Below are 25903 nucleotides of genomic sequence, written 5' to 3' on the forward strand. Positions count from 1 at the left end.
GGGCAGGGCGCGAGAGAAGCCAAAAGGCGCGGCACCATGAAAGCCTGGCCGTCCTTACAGGGTGACGCTTCTTCATAGGCAGTGGCGGCCGCTGGGCGTCTGAGGAGGAAAGAAAGGGCTGCGGTCAGAGCAGCACCTGAGGAAGATGGAGTGGGCGGCCCAGTTTCAGAAGAACCGAGGATAAAAGAACCCAGGTAAGTCACTTCCAGCAGCCCTTCATGGAGCGGCCAACAGCCTGTAGAGCAACACGCCCCAGTTGTATGGTGACCTTTGCGACACATACCTCCCTCATGACTCACCTGCTGGGAGAGAGACACCTCGCAGTGGGAGGAAACAAAGGGACAGTTACTATCAGGAATGGAAGCCCAGGCTCAGAGCCCGATTGGCAAAGCAACCAAAAGATAGCTCTCCTCCATTCTCTGCTCTTCCCCCTGTGGAGGAAATGACACCCCTCCAGCCCCCCAAATCTCCCTGGTCCTCCCATGATGCCAGTGATGGGCCCTCCCCCTCCTGGAATGATGTCAGCTGGGCCCCCAACGATCCCATGATGATGTCCCCTCGGCCAGGAATGACGCCACCAGACAGATAAGGAGAGAGGGGAGCCTCTGCTGTCCGTTTGAGATTACTTCTCTACTTCACCAGGCGACCAGGGTGCTGTGACTTTGTTTTTGTTTGTTTGTTTTTTTCTCTCTAATGGCATGACAAGGAGGACTTGCTCGCCCTTCTTATCAGAGAGAATAGTTTTGGAGGGGAGTAGGGGGACAAAAAAAGAAAAAAGGGAAAAAAAGGCTAGTTTCATTTGTATCGTGAAATATGAAAATAAATTTGTCAATTCTTTTAGTTAAAAAACATAAAAGAATCCAGGCAAGAGGCCATGCACACATACGTGTCTTCACCTTTACCAGGGAGCACCAATCTGCCTGCCTAAGGCTGTCCTAATCCTCCCTCCCTCCAGCAGGCTGAGAGCGTTCTCTTTTCGGCAAACTCCCACCATAACTTGGCATTCTCAGGCCTCTACATTTTTGCCAACACATGGGTGTGAACCAACATTTCATTGTAATATTAACTTGCATTTCCCTGGTGAGTAGGGCATTTGAATGCCTTTTGTGTGTTTATTGGGTAGTAATGTTTCCTCTTCCATGAATTTCCTGTTCAGTCTTTTGTCTATATATATTTTTTAATATATTTTTTTAATTGATTTTTTTACAGACTGGAAGAGAGAGGGACAGAGAGTTAGAAACATCGATGAGAGAGAGTCATCGATCAGCTGCCTCTTGCACGCCCCCTACTGGGGATGTGTCCACAACCAAGGTACATGCCCTTGTCCGGAATCGAACCTGGGACCTTTTAGTCCGCAGGCCGATGCTCTATCCACTGAGCCAAACCGGTTTCGGCTGTCTATATTTTTTTTAATGTTCTTTTAAAATGTCTACCCCCATAAATCTGGCTACTAATCTTCCCAGTTATCTGCAGTGCAGATGTGTTTTCCTGGTTTGTATTGGTCTTTTAACTTAGTTTAGGGTTTCGAACTCAATCAGAGAAGGGGCCAAAATCTAAAATCCAGCCTAAATCGTGGGCCGAATGGTTTACTGAACAGTCATAAACTGACAATGTCATAAACTGACAGCGGAGTGCAGTGATGACAGCGCGGTGCGGGCCACATTGCAAGGCCTGGCGGGCTGGATTTGGCCCGCGGGCCTTGTGTTTGACACATGTGACTTAGTTTATGGCGACTTTAGAAAAGCAGTCAGATGACTGTAACAGTTGAATTTGTCAGCATTTTAATTTATGCTTTGTTCTTTGGTGTCTTTTTGAGAAACCCTTCTCTACCCTCAAATCACAAAGCAATTTTTAAATTTCTCCTGTATTTTAAAAGAGTTTTAAGGTTTCCTTTCATCTTGAGGCCTTCATACACCGAATTTATTTTGTGTACAAGAGGCCTGGTGCATGGATTCAGGTACCAATGGCATCTCTTGGCCTGGCCTGCAGGGATCGGGCCGAAAGTGGCCTGGTGCACGGATTCATCCAGGGTGTGTCTGGCCTGTCTCTCACAGTCCCGATTGGGGCAGCCCTCCAGCGAGGGACCATGGGAGGGCTCCAGGGCGCGCCGGCCTGTCTTGCCCATTCCCTATCATCAGCCAGACCCCAGCAGCAAGCTAACCTACTGGTCAGAGCGTCTACTCCATAGTGGTCAGTGCACGTCATAGCAACTGGTCAACTGGCTAAAACAAACAGTTGGACACTTAGCATATTAGGCTTTAATTATTTTGTATATATATGGTGTAGGGTATGGTAAGGTAAAAATCCAATGCTCTCACTTTCCATATGGATACCAGGTTGTTCCAGGACCGCTATTGAATGCCTCATGGCCCTGCCCTGCCTCCCAGGCCAGGAAGAAGGGGAGATAACTCTTGGGGTTGAAGGGTCTGCAGCATGGGCCGGGGTCCCTGGGTGCCCTGCTTGCCCACACTCTTCCTGCCCTCTCTCCCCTTCCAGAGGCCCCAGCCCATGGCAGAGAGGCTTGTGCCAGCCCGGACACACACACACACACACACACACACACACACACACACAGACTTTGGGTCTCTGGCCCAGGAATGTTGGTTCCTGAGACAGAGAGTCTTTGTGGAAAAGGAAGAAGAAGAACCCTGATGTCTTCTGTGGGCTCCAGGCTGAGGAAGGAGGGTGCCTGGCCCTGAGGGGAGGCGGGGCCTGGACTGGAGCCTCCAAGGCGCAGTGAGAGGCTTTCTAGATTTCCGAGTCTTCTGGGGCGAGGGGGCTGGGCCCCTGGAAGCGGGGAGAGAGAGCGGGGATAGGGCCTTTCCCCTCTGCACTGACCTGAGGGGAGCCCACAGGCTCTGCCCCCTGCCTTCTTTCTAGAACACATGTGTCAAACACAAGGCCCGCGGGCCAAATCCAGCCCGCCAGGCGTTGCATTGTGGCCTGCACCCTGCTGTCATCACTGCACTCCGCCGTCAGTTTATGACATTGTCAGTTTATGACTGTTCAGTAAACCATTCGGCCCGCGATTTAGGCTGGATTTTAGATTTTGACCCCTTCTCTGATTGAGTTCGACACCCCTGTTCTAGAACGTGGGAGGTCCTTGAGGGTACCCCAAAAAGTTGAGGCTACTGCATAGATATGGAACAGGTAACAGTGGAAGTAGAGAGAGATTGTCTTCTCATTCTCTTTCAATACTTCTAATTGCGTCTGGGGGAAAGTCTCCCTTTGGTCTAACCCCGTGGAATGCTTGCCAATCCCCCCTTTTAACTCGGAGAGACTGGGCCCGAGGCGCTGGAGACCTGGGAGCTAGGGCATCTGACTAGAGGCTTTGTTTGTGTTGTATTTACTTCTTGGGGGCTGCCTTCTATTCTGAGGAGTGAAGGCAGTTTGCTATTAGTGACGCTAATAGAAAGTTTTCTTTTAATACATGTATTTGAGCAAAGAAAGCCGCTGTAGGTGTGTTAGATCACACTTGTGTGAACATCTGGATAAAGAGATATAGAAAAGGAGGGTCAGCAGGATGTTGATGGCGGTCAGCTCCCAGTGAATTTCGTCTTCCTTATCCTTTCTTTTTTTTTTTTTTTTTTTTGTATTGTTTGCATTTTTCACAATGAGCATACATGATTTAAAATATCAGAAAATAACTACTTTTGTTATGGAGAAAGGTATATATGTTTAAAGGAAGGAACCTACTAACGACATAATAATGCCAGGAATATATGGCTTCAGCAACATGGCTGACTTGGCCTGGGTGACTGTGTGTTGGGAGACTATGAGGCAGAGCATAGGACAGCCTACCTGTCACAGGAAATTGGGGCACCTACTGCTGGGGGCAGGGCCTTTTCTTTCCAGCCCTGTCCAGAGGATTTCATTTCAGAGTCTCCCCTACAACCTTTGGACCAGGTGAAAGCCCTGATCGGCTGGAGAGATGGGGTTGCATTGCTGTGGTGTGTGTGTTAGACCTTGGCGTTGCCTGCGTTTAGATGCCTCGGGTTGGGGTGGACAAAGGGAATTGGCCAAGGTCTTGCTTTCTCTTCCTGGTGCTGCCTTACGGCCTGTTGTTCCAGAGCCGATAGGAGCCAGCCTTCTCCCCGTCGGCTGTTCCCCCGTCTGCAGAGTGACCACGGCTTGGCTCTCGTCCCAAAGAGTCCTGGCAGCTGGTGCCAGTTCGTGGTGCTCGCGCCTCTGCAGCGTAGGCGTCATTTCACAGGAGCCCCTGGGGCGAAGGATTCCTCCTGTGCAGCCATCAAATCCTCCGTTCACCGCCCTTGGGAAAAGGCTTTTTCAGATCACACCCTGAATGACTATTTAGTCTTTAATGGGGCCAACATGTCCCGACAGAACAAGGAGCAGACAGAGACTCCCAGCTCTTCCTTGGGGATTTACCTGGCTGCACGGCCTGAATGCTGTGTGTGTGTCTTGATTATGGGGTGGATGGGGATTGAGCCCACAGTATCTTCATCATGAGATAACTCAGACCACGTTGTCACTCATCCACAGGCACAGGGCAGTCCCAGGCCCTGCCCGCGGGGGTGGCCGTCTATGAAGAAGGCAGAGCGGTGAAAGGGTTTGCTGCAGCCCATAGCCGTGGTCACTGCAAGGGGAGCTGAGAGGGGTGTCTGAGCAGAAGACTTAGAATGAGACACTTTGCCGAAACCGGTTTGGCTCAGTGGATAGAGCGGTGGTCTGCAAACTGAAAGGACCCAGGTTCGATTCCGGTCAAGGGCATGTACATTGATGCGGGCACATCCCTGGTGGGGGTGTGCAGGAGGCAGCTGGTTGATGTGTCTCTCTCATCGATGTTTCTAGCTCTCTATCCCACTCACTTCCTCTCTGTGAAAAATTAATAAAATACATTTTAAAAAAGAAAAGAAAAGGAAAAAAAAAGAATGAGACACTGTGGGGGAGGGGAAAATTTCCCCTTTTAGTTATTCTGGCTGGCCTAATAATCAAATTGACATGAGACAGATCAACAGGAGAAGATAACCAAATGTAATTATGTACGTGCATACAAGCGTTCCGGTAAGAAAAGGGGACCCAAGGACAAAGCGGACAGTTGAGGTTTCTATGCCATCTTGAGCTGGAGAAAGGGAGTGATGGTTTACATTTCAAAGGGAAGGTAGGCAATTCGCAGAGAGATGGGAAGGAACTAGATTTTTGGTAAACAAATTCCTGCAGGTCTACCCAGAAACAATGGGACACAGGGGAGTCTAGCCAACAGACTTCCGAGGTTCCTCCCTGTCTGCCACCCTTAGTTCATGTTAAAACATAGTTGTCTGTGATTATACCTCTCTCCCTGGAGCAGGTTCTCTGTCTGAATCCATTTAGGCCATTTGGGGGAGGTCAAAGTTTCTTCCTGAGGCTTGCTTTTAAAAAATAAACCATCTGAAAATAAACAATATTTAAAAGGGGTGGGGGGCATCTTTGGGATGGGAACCCTCTCCTCCTCCCCTTCTACTCAAAGAAAGAATTCAGCAGATGAGGAGCTGTGGGGAGGAGGGATCAGGGAGAGGGAACAGAGTATGCAGAAATCCAGATGCAGAGGGACCCTGCTGTGTTCAGCGGGGAGATCTCCTTTAGGTGGCTAACGGAGAGAGAATAAGCTGGGGAGATGGGCAGGGCCCACATCCTGTTGAACCTCCTAGGACAGTCCTAGGACAGGAGTTCTCAACTGAGGGCAGTTTGACCCCCAGGGACCTTTGGCAAGATTGTCACAAATGTGTTTGTATGAGTGTGTGTGTGTGTGTGTGGGGGGGGGGGGGGGGTAAGCTCCTGGCATCGAGTAGGTAGAGGCCCTGGATGCTGCTAAACATCCTACCAGGCACAGGACAGCCCCCGGCAACAAAGAATGATCCAGCCAAAACAGGTCAATAGCACTGGTGTTGAGAAACTGGGTCTAAAGACTTGGTTCCTTCTTCTAAAGCCAAGAGGAAGCTTTGCCTGAGTTCTACAGGAGAGGGACATGATCAGATTTATGTTTCAGAGTGATCAGTCCAGCTGTTCAGAGGAAATGTTGTTCTAGTTCAGGGCCACTCTTCGGATTCCTCCAGCGTGGGAATTTCCAGCCTCTGTGGTTTTCTTCCCCCCCCCCACCCCCCCCCCGGGATTTACCCTGCACTGCTTTGTGGACATCTGGGTCTCTAGGAAAACCCACCAGGTCGGAGAAACCAAGTCAGACACTTAGTAAGAACTGAGCAGGCCAGGGGGGTTTCCGGTGAGCACAATGCGCACAGCAAGAGGGCCTGTAAAATGTCCAAGGCCCATGTGTCAGGCCCCCCAAAGATGTCCCAATCCCCCAAACCTGTGAATATGTTACTATATAATGACAAAGGGATTTTGCAGATGTGATTAACATAAGGAACTTGAAATGGGAAGATTATCCTGGATTATCTGGGTGGGCCAACGTAATCAGAAGGGTCCTTGTAAGAGGGAGACAGGAAGGTCTGATCCACAAGAGATGTGGTGACAGAAATTGCAAGGGGCGTGTGTGTGTGCATGCGGGGAAGGGGGAGAAGAGATTTGAAGATATTATGCTGCTAGATTTGAAGATAGGAGATGGCTAGTAAATAAAATAATTTGTGTGCCACTAAATTTCTGGCAATTTGCTAACATAGCAATAGGAAAGTAATACATCCTGGGAGAAGTATTAATTGACTCTAGTATAAAAAAACACACCCTGCAAAATTGAAATGAATAATGATATTTTTCAAAACTTCTTTTATAATATTGAATAGATGCAAAAATGTGTAAAGGCTAATATAACACACAACCAAGTATCTGATGTCATTTTCCTATCTTCTTCAGGAGGTAATCTGTATCCTAAATTTAACATTTATTGTTCCCATACATTTTTATACCTCCAATCAATACCGTATTTTTCGGACCATAAGACGCACCGGACCATAAGACCAGTTTTTAGAGAAGGGAAATGAAGAAAAAAAGATTCTGAAACAAATAGTGTCCTAAAATATTTTATGTGCATTAAAACCCAACATCACAGTCATAAACACATGTAATCAACCTTGTAAAGTAAACAGCAGCATTTAGAACCATTTTAGAGCCGGGCAAGCACACAGAGACCACACAGAGCCGGGCAAGTAAAAAAACTTTTTTTTTACAGTATATGTGTAGGCTATATTTGGACCATAAGACGCAGGGACTTTTCCCCCCCACTTCTGGGGGAAAAAAAGTGCATCTTATGGTCCGAAAAATACGGTATGTAATACTGCTTTGCATGTTATTTTATATAAATGACATTATAGTGTGTGTTTTCTTATGGAACTCTCCTTTTATATTTAACTAGAGGCTCGGTGCATAAAATTCATGCATGGGGTTGGTGTGCCCAGCCTGCACCTTCTCCAATTTGGTACCCCATGAGGAATGTCTGTCTGCCCGTTTAGGCCTGATCCCACATGCAGTCGGACATCCCTCTCACAATCCAGAACTGTTGGCTCCAAACCGCTCATTTGCCTGCCTCCCTGATTGCCCCTAACCCCTTCTGCCTGCCAGCCTGATCACCCCCTAACCACTTTCCTGCCAGCCTGATCAATGCCTAACTGATCCCATGCTGGCCCCAGTGCCCCTAACTGCCCTCCCCTGTAGGCCTGGTCACCCCCAAATGCCCTCCCCTGCTGGCCAAGTAACCCCTAACTGCTCTCCCTTGCCAACTTGGTCACCCCTAACTGCCCTCTCCTGCCAGCCTGGTCACCCACAACTGTCCTCCCCTGTAGGCCTTGTCATTCCTAACTGCCCTCCCCTGCAGGCCTGGTTGCCCCCAACTGCGCTTCCCTGCAGGCCATCTTGTGTCTACATGGCAGCAGTCATCTTGTGTGTTGGAGTGTCAGTCAATTTGCATATTCCTCTTTTATTAGATAGGATGTGCTTTGAGATGTGGACAAAAAAAGCCACATGCTAACCTGACAAGCTCAGGGAAGACCTGCATGACGGTCTTGCAAACTCAAGACCTAAAGTAACCATAAAGGATGGTCTGAAATTGAACCTCTAACTAAAAGCAGTTATGGTGGGTAGTCATGTCCTAGGCCGGTATTTTCCCTGATGAGGTCAATCTTTATCTTACCTGAGCTTCTTGTTTTGCATTTAAGATAACATACTTATGAAATGTCAGAGTAACTTGTAACTTCCCTTTTTTCTGGACCCTTCAGGGCACAACCAAATGTGTCTGGGCGCCAGGACAGAGACCATAAATTCCTTCATTGTTATTGTTAGCATGTTAAATGCTACTGTACCCATCTAAGTAAAAGAAGCATGTGTCTATCACTTTACTTTTTATCCAGTTGAGAGGTCTCCTCACTTTGCTTTCTCTTGCTTCCCTAATCTATCACCAATGGTTTTCACGTAACCCACTTACATCTCCTCCTTTGATTGTAGTGTATAAAACAAAGTGAAAAACCACCATTCTCCGGAGCATTATCCCAAATCCGTTGAGATTCTGCTTCCCGGCAATTGTCGACAGTTTGGCTCAAATAAATTCACAAAAAATTATTTACGGGTTTGAATGTTTTTATATTAACAGAGAACTATTATTGTTGAATTATTCTAGTGACTACATGTTACCCGATTGCATGAAGGTGTCATACTTAATTTATCGGTCCTCCTTATCAGTGTTTAAGTTATCCGTTTGGCTTTTACAAACAAGGGAGCCATAAACATTTTTGCGCTTGTCTCTTGGTGCATTTCTGCAAGGGTTTCCCCAGGGTTGACTCCTAGGAGTAAAACTGTGGGGACCTTGGATGAACAAGTTTGCCTCACGGAGGTCAGGCCAATCTTCATTCAACCAGCAATGCATAGACCTGTGGTGATGTTGTTAGACTATAAAATGTTTGCTGATCTTTGTTGTGACTTTTATTTTTCTGGATTGCTATAAAACTGAGCACCTTTTCCTATGTTTAGTAGATCATCTCTGTTTCTTCCTCTATAAGGTGCCTGCTCATTTCTTTGCCCGTTTTTAAAAAATTTTCTCTCTCTCTCATTAGTTTTCAGAAATTGTTTATATTATTTTTTATGTTAATCCTATGTGTGTTGTAAATATCTCCCCCCCCCCCCTTTTGTGGCTTGTCTTTTCACGAAGACAGGGTGTCTATGAAGGTATGAAGGCAGGGAGATGATCTTATCCCAAGGCAGAAATTTGGGCAGAAATTCAGTTTCATGAACCACCCAAGACTTGAAAATAAGTTATCTAGTTTATTAGTTTAGCTTCAAGGCTGGGCTGGTGCAGATAGTTAAAGGTGTTCCATAAAATGATTTTCGAAGTGAGGAGTATCTTCTGGACACGTTCAGTTTTGTTAACAAGTCCTCATGAAATGATACCCAAATATTTATTTAAATCCAATATCCACAAAGTCAATGCCTACAGGGGCCCGGTGGATAACATGAAAGATTGAAATGGGCCGTGTGGGACATACAGCCTTCTTAGAGGCACTTACTTGTGCCGTAAGTGTGTAATCCTCACAACAGCCCTGTGAAGTAGCTGCCAGTATTATTCTCATTTCACAAGTAAGGAAACCTAGGCTTGGAGAGGTTAAGCAACTTGCCCTAAGTCACATCAACAGAGAGTAAAAAAAAACCAACCACCACCAGGATTTAAAACTAGGCTGTCTGCCTTTAGGGCCCATAACCCTACCTGTGATGCTAACGTACTGCTCCAGGTACAAGAAATAGTTCACATTTCTCTTAACTCTACCACAAGGCCTGGTGAGATTGTGAATGGACCTGGGCCGTGGCCTCAGTGTTGGGGATCACTGGGGCACTGTGAGACCGTGCAAGCTGGGGAGGAAACACCAGTTACATGGTCCCCGATTCCTGCCCGATGTCAGCAGGGAATGCAGACCTAGAGTTGCCAGATCTAATTGTTTTTCAAGAGAAGCTGGAAATCCAGATATTTATGGGAATGGTGGTTAATTTTTTTTTTTTTAAATACTAATAATCAAGTTCAGTAATTTTATAATGTAGCTCTGGCCAAATAAAAGATTTTTGTGGGCTGCCCCATTATGACCTTTGACGAGGCCCAGAATGAATTGTCTGTTGTTTACAACCTGAATTACCCTGGGGTAACCAGGTTCCTAAGAGCCATGTGGACTACAGGAACCTCTTTCAGGTCACAAGTATCTCCCTGTAACACGATGCTTAGGAATGTGGAGTCCTCAGTACAACCTCACAGACTTTAATCATATCTCGCAGTGTCTTTCCAGACCGAAGTGGCCATCGATGAAACAGTCATGGGACCTGGGACTGATGTTCCTGGTGTCCACTGGCTTTCTGCTGAACCTTGTGAAAATGATTGTTTTTTCCCTCCCAGGACAAAGCAAGTGTCTTGAGATCAGTCACTTACTTGAAAATACTGCAGCATTGCCGGGTAATGCTGTTTAGTTAGTTAGATTAAGCTTCCATTCCAGGGGCAATCCATGCCCCAGAGGTGCCAGCCAGTGTTCTATCACAAAGGTCGGCTGCCAAGCTGGCCCTGACAAGTGCTGCATTTTGCTCCACAGCAGACACCGCTAATCAGCACAGTGATATCACAAATGGATTTTATCTGATGAATTTAGTGGCTTGGTAATTAGCATGGGGAATGATAGATAACAGCTCTTACTGATGAAACTGAAGATAGGCAAGGTATGTGAATAGGTTAGAATATTTTAGAGGCATTCCTCACAATTCCCCAAACTGGGTTTAAGAGTCTAGTAAGGTCATTAGCATGAACCTGTAAGAATGGTGCAAACACTTGATCCTGAGCCACTCCTGTTTTCCAACATAGTTTTTATTTGGTGGGTGGAGGGGAAAGGAGTGGGTGTTCTTGTTGCCTTCTTCTTTTAAAAAAAAAATATTTTATTGATTTTTTTACAGAGAAGAAGAGAGAGGGATAGAGAGCTAGAAACATTGATGAGAGAGAATCATCGATCAGCTGCCTCTAGCACACCCCCTATTGGGGATGTGCCCACAACCAAGGTACATGCCCTTGACCAGAATCGAACCTGGGACCTTTCAGTCTGCAGGCTGACGCTCTATCCACTGAGCCAAACTGGTTTCGGCTGTTGCCTTATTCTTATTGCCTTACGCCACATGTGTCAAACACAAGGCCCGCGGGCCAAATCCAGCCTGCCAGGCCTTGCAATGTGGCCCGCACTGCGCTGTCATCACTGCACTCCGCTGTCAGTTTATGACATTGTCAGTTTATGACTGTTCAGTAAACCATTCTGCCTGCAATTTAGGCTGGATTTTAGATTTTGGCCCCTTCTCTGATTGAGTTCGACACCCCTACCTTACGCTGACCACAAGGATAATGAAATGCCTCTGAGAACTTGGTTCCTCCCTCAGTGAGGCATTTATGCCAGGTGGTGCTTGGGTCACTTAAAGCGACAGGAGCTGGGACTTTGTGGAACCTACTGAGCAGGTTGCGTGAAATGTTCTGTGCGTCATTGCTCATGAATCTTTATTTAATAGATGTGTCTATATAAAGGGGTAAAATGAGATTTGCTTTTGTCATAATGTAATAGCAAGGTAATGAGTAAGCAGGTGACTCTCACCCACTTCAAAACGTCTCAAGCTACTTATAGACTAAAATTAACTCAGGCTAGTTCCCCAGAACAAGATAGTGGAGAGTCAGACCTCAGAGGTGAGAGGTGGCCACGGGAGGCCCCAGGAGTAGCAGGTCATCCCTGCTTCCCAGGCCCCCCATGCTGCAGATGGGCCGTGGAGACCATACCGGAGCCTGCTCTGGACATTTGCTTCCTCAGCCTCGGGCGGTTGCCTGTGAGGGCCGTTGGGAATCTGAGTCCCTGTGAGCTGTAGAACCAAGCAGCTCCTGGCAGCCTGTCCCCTCCCACAACAGGAAACGGGCAGACAAGCTGGGCTTCGGGAACCAGCTCTGTACAATGCTTGCCAGTAAACATGTTAAAGTCTGAGTTAGAGAAGTGGGTTTCCAGTTTGCATTTTGAAAAACAATATCCTCCACAGCTCACTGTGCTAGATTAGAATAGAAGCCTGTAGACACAGCCAGTAAGACTGGAAAGTGAGGCCTCTTTACCAGTTTGGTGGTTTAAACATGTGTCCACAGATTCTTTGATACACCTCCCTCCAAAAAGTGGAGCTTTAACTACTTCCCCTTGAGTGTGAGCTGTCTTGCGGATGGAATAGCATGCAGCGGTGGTGATAAGGAATGGCTCCTGAGACTAAGTCATAAAAAGCACTGTGGCTTCCTCTTTGCTCTTGCTCTCGATCACTCACTCAGCAGTGGACACTCAGAGGACACTGGACAACCCAATGGAGAGGTGCTTGTGGCAGGGAATGGAGGCCCCCTGCCATTAGCCAGCAAGGAACTGAGGCCTTCTGCCAGCAGCCACCTGAGCAGATCATCTTAGACGAAGATTCTCCAGCCCCAGTTTAGCCTTCAGATAGCAAAGCTACCCCAGCTGACTTCATGATACAACATCACAGGAGACCCCGAGCCAAGTCACCCAGCTACACCACTCCTCAATTCCTGACCCACAAATCTGTGAGATAAGGAATGTTAGTTGTATTATTATACTGCTAAGTTTTGGGGTAATTTGTTATATATAGCAAGAATGACCAGTACAAGTAAGTTAACCTTTAGGTGAATATTACCCTTTGGGGTATCAGAGATCCCTTTGAGAATCCGATAAAAGCTATGGATGCTCTCCTCAGAAAAATGCACAGTCACAAAAACACATAGCTCACAGTTTCTGGAGGATTGTATCCTATCCAATAAACGAGTAATATGCAAATTGATCATACCTTTGCCACACCCACCAGTCATGCCCACAAGCCACACACACAAGCCCATCAGAGTGAGTATGCAAATAAACCCAAGCAAGATGGCTACAGCCACAGAGAGCAGAAGGGAGGCTTGGGTTTCCCCAGCAACGGAGGAAGCCAAGCTTTCCACCAGCACTTGCAGGCCTAGGCCTCCATTCAATGCTACAAAGTTTCAATTATAGAAGGTAAACAAATTCTGACAAAAATGGCTGCAGCCACGGAGTGAGCAGGAAGCTTGGCTCCACTCCAGGCTACGAAGTTTCAATTGTAGAAGATACATAAATTCCAGATACCAGTGCCTCTGCTTGGGTCACCAGGGGGCGTGGCCAGCTTGCAAACCACCACAGGTCTCTCACCCAGGCCACCCCACACCCTAAGGCAGGGGTCTTCAAACTACGGCCCGCGGGCCACATGTGGCCCGCAGAGGAGTCTGATCCGGTCCGCCAGGTTTTTTGGGCAGTGAGCGCAGCCGAGGTGTTACAGTAGGAATTAGTAGTTCATATAGTCCGGCCCTCCAGCACTCTGAGGGACCGTGATCTGGCCCCCACTTTAAAAAGTTTGAGGACCCCTGCCCTAAGGGAACCCCCACCCTGATCTGGGGCACCCTTCAGGGCAAACCAGCCAGGCACCACCCATGCACCAGGCCTCTATCCTATCTAATAAAAGAGTAATATGCAGATTGACCATCACTCCAACACAGAAGATGGCTGCCCCCATGTGGTAAAAGATCCTGCCCCCATGTGAACACATGATGGCCACCACAAGATGGCCAGCAGGGGAGGGAAGTTGAGAGGGGTCAAACCTGCAAGGGAGGGCAGTTGTGGGTGATCAGGCAAGCAGAGGAGGCAGTTGGGAGGGACTAGGCCTGCAAGGGATGGCAGTCGGGGGCAATCAAGCCTGCAGGAGAGGGCAGTTAGGGATGACCAGGCTGGCAGAGGAGGATTGTAGGGAAGGGCAGTTGGGTGGGACCCAGGCCTGAAGGGGAGAGCAATTGTGGGGGAACCAGACCTGTAGGGGAGGGCAGTTATGGGTGACCAGGCCTGCAGGGGAGGGCAATTAGGGGTGACTAGGCCTGAAGGGGAGGGCAGTTAGGGGCAAACAGGCTGGCAGGGGAGCAGTTAGGCATCAATAAGGCTGGCAGCAGAATGGTTAGGGGGTGATCAGGCTGGCAGGCAGAAGTGGTTAGGGGCAATTAGGAAGGCAGACAGGTGAGCAGTTGGGAGCCAGCAGTCCTGGATTGTGAGAGGGATGTCCGACTGCCCAGGATAGGGCCTAAATGGGCAGTCGGACATCCCTGGAGGGATCCCAGGTTGTAGAGGGTGCAGACTAGGCTGAGGGTCACTCCCCCTCTGTGCACAAATTTTGTGCACCTGGCCTCTAGTATTCTGATAAAATCCATCAATAGGTATCAAGTTAAAAACTCCTTTTACTATTACAGTAGTGCAAGTATGAAATCTTTCCCACAAAATCCTTTTCCTGTGGATGACTAATTTGAAACATTTTAAATCCTTTCCTTCAGTTTATTTTTCCGTGAGACAGACGAACCAGCTAGAGAAGGACCCCCCTGAGCCCTACCACATTTCCCGAGGCTCTTCCCACCCATGCATCTCTGAGAGCAAAGGGGTCAGACCAACTTTTCTCATGGTTCTATTTCTGTGACTCAATTCTTTTGGAAGAGAGAGGGTGGACTTCCAGAATCAGTAATTATTAGAAATACAGGAAGGAAGTGTGTTCTTGAAAGATTAAAGCTCCAGGGTTTAGAGCTTGGTTCATATTCTCAGGACATGTTAGAGCATTTCAGGGAACCCCTCTGAGCTCATTCTCTGGCCACTGGAGCCCCTCCCTCCTTGTTTTCACACTCACTTATTTCTGGCTGACATCACTGGTGCAGAGGAGACTGGTTACCGTATTTCTCCCCATCTCCCCTGGGGAGAGAAAGGCCTCTAAGGGGACATAGACACAGGAGAAAACAACTGAACTTCCTCTCTGAGGTCAGTATCTGCTAAGTCTCTTGAGGTCATATTCCTTTTTTAAAATATATATATATATATATTTTTAATTCATTTCAGAGAGGAAGGGAGGGGAAAGATAGATATATCAACGATGAGGGAGAATCATTGATTGGCTGCCTCCTGCACACCTCACACTGGGAATTGAGCCCAAAATCCAGGCATGTGCCCTGACTGGGAATTGAACCATTACCTCTTGGTTCATAGGTCAACACTTAACCATTGAGTGAGGCCATGCTGGCTGGGTGAGGCCATGATTTCTGATCAAACCAAAGATAGTAATAGCAGCTCTCTGAGTCACTTCTGCTTTGGGGACTCCAGCATGGTTCTCATTTCCATCCACGAGCAAGCACATTTCCCTGGCCTGCAGAATGTGGTGTAAGGCAGGCAGTGTAGACCAGGAAGAGAGACAGTGCTTGGTGGCATGATGGTGTGATATTTGGGGCAAATTAGGACATCTTAACAGGGGTTGGGCATGTGAAACTGGAACTGTAGAGAGGTCTGGGCTCAGAAATATTTGTTAGCTAAAACATGAGGATAAAAGAACTTGTTTGAGCCCTAGCTGTTTTGCTCAGTGGATAGAGCATCAGCCTGCAGCTTGAAGGGTCCTGGGTTTGATTCGGGTCAAGGGGCATATGCCCAGGTTGTGGCTCGATCCCCAGTGGGGCACGTGCAGGAGGCAGCCAATCCATGATTCCCTCTCATCACTGATGTTTCTATCTCTCTCTCCCTCTGCCTTCCTCTCTCTCTCAAATAAAATCAATAAAAACATATTTAAAAAAAAAAAACACACCAAAAACCAAAAAAAAAAACCAAAACACCAAAAACCAAAACCCTAAAAACTGACTGGTAAGGAAGAAAGAGAAGCCCACTAAAGAGTGAGGGGATTGACTGGAGAGATTGGGAGAAGAACTGGGAGGACAAGATGTGAGAGAAATCAGTGGACGAGGGAGTTTAAGAATGGAGGGAATGTGAAGTAGTTTCCCCTATGAACAGAGGGCTCAGGGAAATGAAAGCTGAAACATGTCAATTGTAGTTAGCATGAGGAGGGGCTCATGAATGGTCTTGGCAAGAGCTTGTTAGTAGAGTAGAGGAGGCGAAAACCTGATTGGAGCAGATTGAGTGAATGAATTGACGTGGCTCCCGTAAAAATGGCTAAACATAGTAGTCACCCAAGGTTTGCAACTGGATAAGGCAGAGACTCAACGTCAGCCCCCATTGTGGACTGCAGTCTAAGAGGAAGCTGGAAGGTTCTTCTGAAAGGATTGTTTTCATTTTGATGTTTGTTCATAATCCACTTTCACTGAATGAGTGAAATTATATTTTTAATAAACAGAGGTACCTCTCTTGAGGTGTAAACTTTCGGTGTGGACAAGATGCAACTAAATGAACATAAAGAAGTAGATCAAAAGCCACCTGCCCAAACTAGAACGGTCAGAGAGGAAACAGCCTGGCCAGGCACAGTGACATAAGTTGATCATGAATCAAAGAACAGAAGGATGAAGGGTTCGGAGGGGAGACACAGGTCATCCACAGGTGGGGGTGAGGCGATAAGACGGTCTCTGCTGCCTTGTCTAAGCGGATACAGCCTGAGAGACTCAGCCTCTCTGAATATTAGCACCCGAATGAGATGTATCTAGAGAGCAAAGAGGAGATGGACAAATTGCAGCAAATAATTCTAAGACTTCGATTCAGGACACGGAGAACATGAGAGTTGTAGTATGATTTCATTTTCAATAAACTTATTTCCTTTACATTTTAACAAAAATAATAATCTTCCTAGTTAAAAAAAAAAGAAAAGAAAGTAAGTATAGACAACGTTTTCCAAGAAGCTTTCCCCCGGCTGCTGGCAGGTGCTGCCCTCGTGATTCCTGCTGTGGTCCTCTGTGCTCAACATTCACTGAAGGCCTGTCACCAACCTCTAGGGCCATGTTACTATGACAACCAGTCTAGTGATTCTGTCCCCTGGAGACAGTGGCGACCTGTGGTGCCCAGCCCTTTGGCAGAGCTCAGTCTGTGGGTCCTATGGGCCGCACTCCCTGAGGCCTGCATTCAGGGTCAGATAGCATCTCCAGCCTGAAAGAAGCACTTTCCCTGGCCGGGAGCCTGTTCCCACTGCAGATGTCCCTGCCACCGCCCTGCTGCTGGCCCCTGCACCCACTGCTGCCGAGCTGATGTGTCCCGCTGGGACGCCTGTTAACACTGTGTAGGCTAGAAAGATTGAATGGGAGGGCCAGCGCCAACTCTCAGGAAGCAGGGCTGGAAGCCCACAACTCTTCCACCATGCGCTCGGTCTCACAAAACCCCAGCCGCCTACGTGCTGTAGCCACAGAAACTGCCACCGTGTCTATTAAAATACAGGAAGCAAAGTCATAAAATGATAAATTTCCTGCCAAACATCTGAGGACAACCAGATACAAGAAGAGGAACAATACAACAGGAATGTGAGGATGACCGTTCTATACCCAGATGCCTTTCCTGTTGAAAAACTCCAGCGTGGACGATGGAGTGGGGAGCTTGGTCACGTGGCTGCAAGTTCAGCACAGTCACACAGGCAGCTCTCCGGCTTGTGGGCTGAGAAGGACAGAGCCAGCCTCAATGTCACCATGAAGCCAATGTTGGATAGTCTCCAAAGTTAGAAGCAGATGAGACTTACTTTGCGGACCTTAGAGGCCACGTGACTTCTTTGGTGGCTGCGGCTGACTATGGAACGTCCTCAGTGCATGTGGTGGCATTTGAAGCTGAGGAGTCTTTGCCACAGTGATGCAGCGGGCACTTTACAATGAACCCTAGAGGGCCTCCTAACATCCCAGAGGCCTTGTGCCATTTGTTGACACCCTCAGACCCACTTTGTGCCTCCTGGACCCACCTCCTCCTGAAATTGAATCCACCTCCCATGCCTACAAAGAAAGATTTTGGAAAATGTGGAACAACTTTATTGTTTTTGTTTAAAAATAACAAATTTTATTATAAAAACTTAAGTAATATAAAAAAGTACAACGAAGTTAACACACACACACACATACACACACACACACCTCAGTGTAAATCCTATTGCCCAAAGACAAACATTCCATATATATATATATATACTAGATGCCCATTGCAGGAAGATTCTTGCAATAGCGCTTCCTGCTGTGGTCAGTTGCTGCCCTGCCTGCTTCCCTCCCTTCTCCCTGAGCCCGCCTGTTTTCCTCCCTTCTCCCCACCCTGCCTGCTTCCCTCCCTTCTCTGTAGCCACGTGTGATTCCCTCCCTTCTCCCCCGCCCTGCTTGCTTGCTTCTCTGCAGCTTTGCTTCCTTCTGCAGCCCTTGGTTTCTTTCTATGCTGTCTTCAGTCTTTGCTCTGGCCTGGATATGCAAATTAACTGCCATCTTGGTTGGGTTAATTTGCATACTCTTCCTGATTGGCTGGTGGGCATGGCTTGTGGGCATAGCAAAGGTGTGGTCAATTTGCATGTTTCTCTTTTATTAGGTAGGATATATATATATATATATATATATATATATATATATATATATATATATAAAATTGGAGATGCTATAGATATGTGGATAGAATAACTGATAGAATTCTATAAGAATATGACCATACTCTGCTTAAAATATATTTTTCTTGATTTCAGAGAGGAAAAGAGATAGGAACATCAATGATGAAAGAGAATCATTGATTGGCTGCCTCCTGCACGCCCCCTACTGTGGCGGGGGAATAGAGCCCACAACCAAGCCATGTGCCCTTGTCCAGAATCGAACCTGGGACCCTTTAACCAGCAGGCCGATGCTCTATCCACTGAGCAAAACCGGCTAGGGCTGGTTGTTGCTGTTTTTAATAACAATTCTTTTGTTTTGCACTCAAGATAATACCAGCTCTGTTTTAAATAGCTCTGTATTTTGTTATGGCGATTTTTTGTATTCTTTTCTCTCTCTCTCAAAATGAGAAGTGGGTACTGAATTTTATCAAGTGCTGTTTCAGTGTCTGTTATTTTTCACTATTTAACCCAGTGATATGGGTGGTACTTTATTTTTAGTATTAATAATAGTTGCCTTTGTAGCAATTCCTTTAATCATTCTTGGGATAAAGCCTCTTTGGCCATGGGGTAATGTTTCCCATAATATATTAATTAAATCTGTTTTATGCATATGTTAATGTGAGATGTGTGTGTGGTTTATAGCTGCAGATGAAGGTTTTCTAGAGCAGTGCTTCTTATCCTTTCTCATTATTGCCCTCCCTGTGGAGACTTTGAGACATTTTTTCTTTATGTCTGTGCTAACAAGCCAAGAGCTTTATTGATGCAGCAGGCACTTTACAATGAGCCTTCTCTGGGAGGATGTTTGTACAAACCCTCCAGGGTTTCCCACTTCAAAAAACACAAGCTCTCCCTTTCTCCACAGGCCTCGGATCTGCACCACCCAAATCATCCCTCCCCATCTTAGACAGGCTGTACACACAGGTACCCCTGCCCAACACTGGCCAGCCACTCTGGCAGACAGTCCCAGTGCCAGTTCTACATTAGCCACGGACAAAGGCGCAGACTGTCAGATCCTGCAAAGGATTTAGGAATCATAAGACCATTTCTACCTCCACCTTGAAAAGAAAATACTCTTCAGTGGATGCATGTCCTGAAATAGTTGGGAGTTCCTGGGAAGATGGTTCATTGTCAATCCCTTCTTTTTTTAAAAAATATTTTTAAATTGATTTTTAGAGAGAGAGGAGGGAGAGAGGGAGAGACAGACACGGGCAGGGGGGAGAAGAAAGAGAGCGAGAGCGAGAGAGAGCGAGAGAGAGCGAGAGAGAGAGAGAGAGAGAGAGAGAGAGAGGAAGAAATATGGATGGGAGAGGATTGGCTGCCATATGTAGTTTTATATCTTGGAATGGGCCACATTTTTAAATCCTCACCCAAGGATACATTTTTATTGATTTTTTTTTTTTGAGAGAGAGAGAGAGAGAGAGAGAGAGAGAGAGAGAGAGAGAGAGAGAGAAACATTGATGTGAGAGAGACACATTGACTGGTTGCCTTCCATACATACACCTACCAGGGATTAAACCCAAACCCAAACCTTTTGGTGTACAGGGCAATGCTCCAATCAACGGAGCCACCGGGCCAGGGTTATTGCCCCTTTCTTTAAGGCACCAATCACAGATAGGACCATCAGCATATGGATCAGAATATTTGCAACACCTGGTGGGTAAGCAGGTATAGGACAGGAGAGAAGACTGAGGAGTGAGGCCTAGAATGTCTCTAGATCCCTAAAGCTGTATGCATTGCACCTATGGCCTTAGCAAGAGAAAATGATGCCATGGAGAGCAAGACTCCACTGGGGAAGCTGCTTGTCAAACCAAAAAGTGAAGCCAAGGATGGACAGTATGTAGCTGGTTTGAAGTCAGGAAGAAGTGGGGGACAGAGGTTGGACTCACAAGCTGAGCTGTAGATTGGGATGTAGCAATGGTATTGAAATGCATATGGTGCAGGGCCCAAGACTGGTCTCAAAGGCTTGTTTTTTCTGTTGCACATGCTTCCTTTGGAGCTTCAGTCTTACCTTCTTCAAGGGACAGAATTCCTTGACAGCCATTTTTAATGTAAGGTCATTAGCCTTGGAAAGTTGGGTGGGATTTAGGTATTGTCGTAGGTAGTAATATGTAGTGGCCAGCTGAGGTGACTCCAATGAGTGATACTTACTCCTGTATAGTCAATCCCCTCCCATCAAATGCAAGTGGAACCCGTGACTTGCTTCTAGCCAATATGCCATGGCAAAGGTGAGGGAATGTCAGTGCCTTGATTAGGTGTGTCCTGTGGCTAAGGTGATAGAATGTCACTGCTTGATTATGTTTGTTATATCAGACTGTTCGGTAGAGAGGAGAGAGGGATCTCCCTGTTGGCCGTGAAGAAGCAAAGTGCCATGTTGTAAACTAACTGCCTTTCGAGAGGGCCACCTGGGAAGAGACTGCGGCCGGCCTTAGGGCCTGAGGGTAGCCAGCGGTTAGGAAGGAGCTGGGCCCTGAGCCCTGCAGACACAAGCAAACGAATTCTGCCAACAACCAATGACCTTGGAAGCAGGTTCCCCCCAGTCAAACTACCAGATGAGAACACAGTGCAGCCAACGTCTTGATTGCTACCTGTGGAATGCTGAGCCCAGGACCCAGCTAAGTGATACCTGAACTCCTGAACCAAGGAAAGTAGAAGAATATGTATTCATGGAAGCCACAGAATTTGTGGTAATTTGTTATGCAGCAACAGAAAACTAACACACACACACACTTTCACACACACACAGGCACTTCTAGTTGAATTATTTTCTACATTTCTCCCCTCTTCTCAAGTTATTAGCTTAATATTTATTAGGTGAAGTTTGGACTTTCAGATTGTTAAAAAAAAATTGTTCTTTTCATATGTTCAAACCTTATGATCATATACTTTTGTGTTCTATTTTCTTATTTTTAAATTTTTATGTATTCATTGGTATCTCCTTCCTCAATTCAAAATTTATTAAATTATGGCTTTACTTTTCAAATACTTAGCTTTTGATTTTACTTATTGAACCCAGTAAAATTATTTTTCATTTTCAAAAGTATTTCCTTCTACTTTTATTGTCACACTAGAGGCCTGGTGCACGAAATCCGTGCTCGGGTACAGTCCCTAAGCCTGGCCTGTGATCAGGGCCATCTTCCCCAGCTGCCCGCAGCCACCTTCCCCTCCCCCCCATGCCATCCACCCCTGGCTCCCCCCATTCACCATCAGGCGATTGATACCGTATGGCCAGGGGAAGGGACTGAGAGGTCAGCCATTCCCGCCCACTTGCCAGCCCTGCCCCCACAGCAGGTGGCCATCAGGCGATTGGAGCCTGCTGGCAGGGAAAGGGACCAAGAGGTGGTCAGTGCACCTCACAGTGAATGGCCCAGTGGTCGTTCTGCTGTTAGGGTCAATTTGCATTTTACCCTTTTAATATATAGGATAGACGCCTGGTACATGGGCGGAAGGGGCTGGCAGCTTGCCCTGAATGGGGCCCTGGATCGGGGTGGGGTCCCTGCTGGGGGCAGTGCTGGTCTGGGTGAGGGGCCACAGGTGGTTTGCAGGCCGCCCACACCTCTGGCTTTGTCAGGAAGGACATCTAGAAGACGCCCGGTCTAATTAGCATAGTACCCTTTTATTAGGATAGATTTTCTTCTTCCTCTTTATTTTTATTTATTTTTTTTACTACATTTTATTGATTTTTTACAGAGAAGAGGAGAGAGGGATAGAGAGTTAGAAACATCGATGAGAGAGAATCATCGATCAGTTGCCTCTTGCACACCCCCTACTGGGGATGTGCCCGCAACCAAGGTACATGCCCTTGACCGGAATCGAACCTGGGACCTTTAGTCTGTAGGCCTACACTCTAACCACTGAGCCAAACCTGTCTCGGCTTCTTCTTCCTCTTTAGCCTGACTTATCTTCTCATTCCTTTTCTAATATCTTCAGAGGAATTCTTTCTAAAATGTTCTCTTTTTATCAACCACTAAAACAGAGAAAATTTCAAACTATAAAAATTTCTAAAAGTACTGCTTTGAATACATTCCAGAGATTATTGTGGCATGTTTTAACCATCATTGTTTTCTGAATAAACTCCTTTTTTGTTCTTAATTTTCTTTCCAGTCCAATTGCTGATTCAGTAAAACATTTAAAATGTCCAAGTAGTTGGTTTATTTTTATTTGCTTTGGTTGTTACTTTATATTTCATTCTATTTTGGCCAGAGAACATAGCAGATATCATTTCTGTTCTTTTTGAAGTACTTGAGACTGTGTTTGTGGCCTAGCATGTGATGTATGAGACCATATGGGAAGTTGCCATGGACAGTTGGAAATCATACACAGCACAAGAGATCTATTAATTCTGTCTCTAAGATATTTTTTCTCAGGGGCTGGGACCGCCTCAGAAGCTAACGTAAGAGCTGAGGAGCATCCATGAGTATAATTAGTAGGACCCTGGTTTCTGGCAGAGCTGAGAAGGGCACCACTCAACCAACCAGTGGGAGTGTTGTTGAAATAGAGAGAGAGTAGTTAAGAAAACAGCTGGTGTGACAGGCCAGAGAGATGGGGACACAGTGTGTCGCCATCAAAGGGGAGGCAGAGAAGTCAGTGAGTTAGAGAGGGAGGTGTGGATCTTGCTGAAAATTCCTGTTACGTAGTACTTCAGTTGGCTGCATATAGTAGACTCCTCTGTGCTGTATCCAGACTAGTAAGTGTTTAGAATTATCTCTAATGACTAACTTCTGTTCTTTCTGGTAGAGAGGGGGGAGGGGACACCTTTAAAAATTTATGTCATGCTTTTAGGAAAATAGGGGGAATGAAAAAGTTATCATATGATGGAAAAGACATGTTTAATAATAAAATACTAAGAACATTGAAGAAAAGCAAGAGAGCTTTTCTTGTATTTATCTCCTCCCCCCCCCCCCTTTTTTTTTTTAAATATATTTTTGTTGATTTCCGAGAGGAAGAAAGAGGGATAGAGAGAGAAACATCAATGATGAGCCGAAACCAGTTTGGCTCAGTGGATAGAGCATCGGCCTGCAGACTGAAGGATCTCAGGTTCAATTCCTGTCAAGGGCATGTACATTGGTTGTGGGTACATCCCCAATGGGGAGTGTGCAGGAGGCGGCTGATTGATAATTCTCTCTCATTGATGTTTCTAACTCTCTATCCCTCTCTCTTCCTCTCTGTAAAAAATCAATAAACTATATTAAAAGGAAAGAAACGTCAGTGATGAGAGAGAGATTCATTGCCCGCTCCCTACTGGGGATTAAGCCCAAAACCCGGGTATGTGCCCTTGACTGGAATCGAACCCAGGACCCTTCAGTCTGCAGGCTGACACCTAATCCACCGAATCAAACAGGCTACGGCCTGTATTTACTTCTCAACTGCCTTTAGCAGCTCAAAATAATATTTATGCCAGAGTGGCACATTTTGGGGTGGCATATTCTGCTACCTTTCAAGGTCAAAACAACACGCTATAGCAGAGCATGAAGTTAGAAAGAGCCTGAATTTTGATAATTTCCCAAACCTCTGTACTGGTCCCTGAGGCCTGTCAGACCTGCCGTGTTCTTGCTACTTGGGGAAAATACCCTATTTGGTTAAGCTGCCATATTTGCACTTCTATTTTTATGTAGCGGAATTCAAACATAATTGAGGATAGGCCAGTAAAATACCTTACTGTCATTGTTTTCCTAGAAGAACTTTCCTTGTACTTATACCCATTTTTGTTTTATGTATTTTGTAACTAGATTGGGGGGGGGGGAGGGGGAGACACGTCATTGGTATTCAATGTTCTTAGTATTTTATTATTAAACATGTCTTTTCCATCATATGATAACTTTTTCATTCCTTTGAATACTTTTTGCCTTTATCTGGTAGGCAGTGAAAAGCAAAATTATTTTGTTTCTCATAGATGAAAGTTGAAAGTTCTGATTGTTGATAGAACCAAATATAGACAAGAAAACGTTCATTGTTTTAAGTTAATTGCCTGTTACTGCTGGAAAGGAAAATGTGACTTACCACAAGTACTTACTTATGAGATACAAATAAGCAAGAGACATAATGGAAAAGAAACAGGAAATATAAAATATGAGCCCAGAAAATGACTAAACATCATAGTAAATGGACACCGCCAAAATTCTTCTACCAAAATCTAAGAGCCTCAGTGCAGATTGGAAAACAAAATCCATTAGTAAATTAATTCTGAGGCCACACAGATTTTTTTTTTTTTTTTTTTTAAAGGCAAAACCCAGGAAGTAAGACAATGCTTCTATCCAAGTCAAGCAGAGAGGAGGAAGGGGAGGGTTTCTAGCCTCGTCATAGCCCTCTGAGGGCTCCTCTCATCTCCCAGTCCAGGTCTCCCACCGGAAGGGGCCACTCCTCTCCAAGATGTGCTGCAAAGGCGTCCTGGGGGTCCCTGACGGCCCCCATTGGAGTGGGTAGAAATGGGTAGAAACTGCAGACTCCAAACTCTAGAGAGGAAGAAACATATGTTTCTGTTTTCCTGAATGCAACTAACTGGAAATTTCATCGAGTCTCCACTTCATCAGCTGTCTTGCTCCTCATCCCAGCCTGTGGGGCCTGCCCCTTTTCCTCGGATTGCCTACTTCTGGAGGACTCCCAAGGCCCGGGGGTGGGGCAGGGCAGATGCTCCTTGGTGGCCTGGGCCCAGGCATCTCTCCACTTCTGTGCTGGCCTCAGACCGGCTCTGTCTGCCTCCACTCAGTGCTCACCCCTTTTTCATCCCTGGGGTTTGCCACCTCTCGGAGAGGGATTCTGCCTGGAAAGTGAGGCGTACAGATCCTTCATCTTCATTCTGATCTTGCAGTCTCTGGGGCTCGGCTCAGGTCAGAGGACCCTGCATCCTTCTGCCAGTGACCCGCTAACATCTAAGTTTAAGGCGGCAAATTAGTAGCATGCGGGTCATGTCCAGTTCCAGGAGATATTTTGTCTGGCTCAGACAGTATTTAAAGATTCCTTTCAAAAGGTTAGGAACATTTTGTTATGAGAGCTTTCGCTTTTAAATCCATCTACCAATTTGCAGGAAATGCAGGAGACAGAGGAGCATGTAAATGACACCAGCAAAACCCAGACTGTGGGAAACTCTATACGACCACAGGCACGGCTTCTTCTTTGTTTGTTTTTTTTGTTGTTGTTGTTTTTTTTTAGAAAAACAATTTTTAATTGGTTTTAGAGAGAGACAGATTTGTTGTTCCACTCATTTATGCATTCATTGGTTGCTTCTTGTATGTGCCTTGACCGGGATTGAACCCACCATCTTGGGGTATCGGGATTGATGCTCTAACCAGCTGAGCTACCCAGTCAGGGCCCAGGGCTTGGCTTCTTTAACAAATACATTGCAAGGGACAAAAAAGAAGGGGAGTGAGCCTATAGGTCGAAGGAAACGTAAAAACATCAATCATGTGCCATGTGCAGACTTTGTTTGGATCCCATTCCAAACAAACTGTAAAAATATAAAATTCTATAAACATTGGTGACCTTCATGGAAAAAATTGTAAATGTTAACACTGACAGGCTATTTAATGTGGAGTTACCGGGGTTTATTTAGCTGTGACACTGTGTTATGGTTAGAAAC

The 25903-nt window shown here is 46.2% G+C and overlaps 1 protein-coding gene across 5 annotated transcripts in view; it reads left to right on the plus strand.

Annotated features, from left to right (window-relative positions):
• B3GNT2 (UDP-GlcNAc:betaGal beta-1,3-N-acetylglucosaminyltransferase 2) overlaps positions 1-25903 on the plus strand; it is a 202103-nt gene that overhangs the window by 170543 nt on the left and 5657 nt on the right. For all 5 annotated transcript variants that reach the window (XR_014796522.1, XR_014796523.1, XR_014796524.1 and 2 more), the window contains one exon: positions 79-194. The gene's annotated coding sequence lies outside the window, so the exon portion shown is untranslated. The remainder of the gene's footprint in view (positions 1-78; positions 195-25903) is intronic.

Source organism: Pipistrellus hanaki, assembly GCF_964339955.1.
Source record: "Pipistrellus hanaki genome assembly, chromosome: 12".
Taxonomy (NCBI): domain Eukaryota; kingdom Metazoa; phylum Chordata; class Mammalia; order Chiroptera; family Vespertilionidae; genus Pipistrellus; species Pipistrellus hanaki.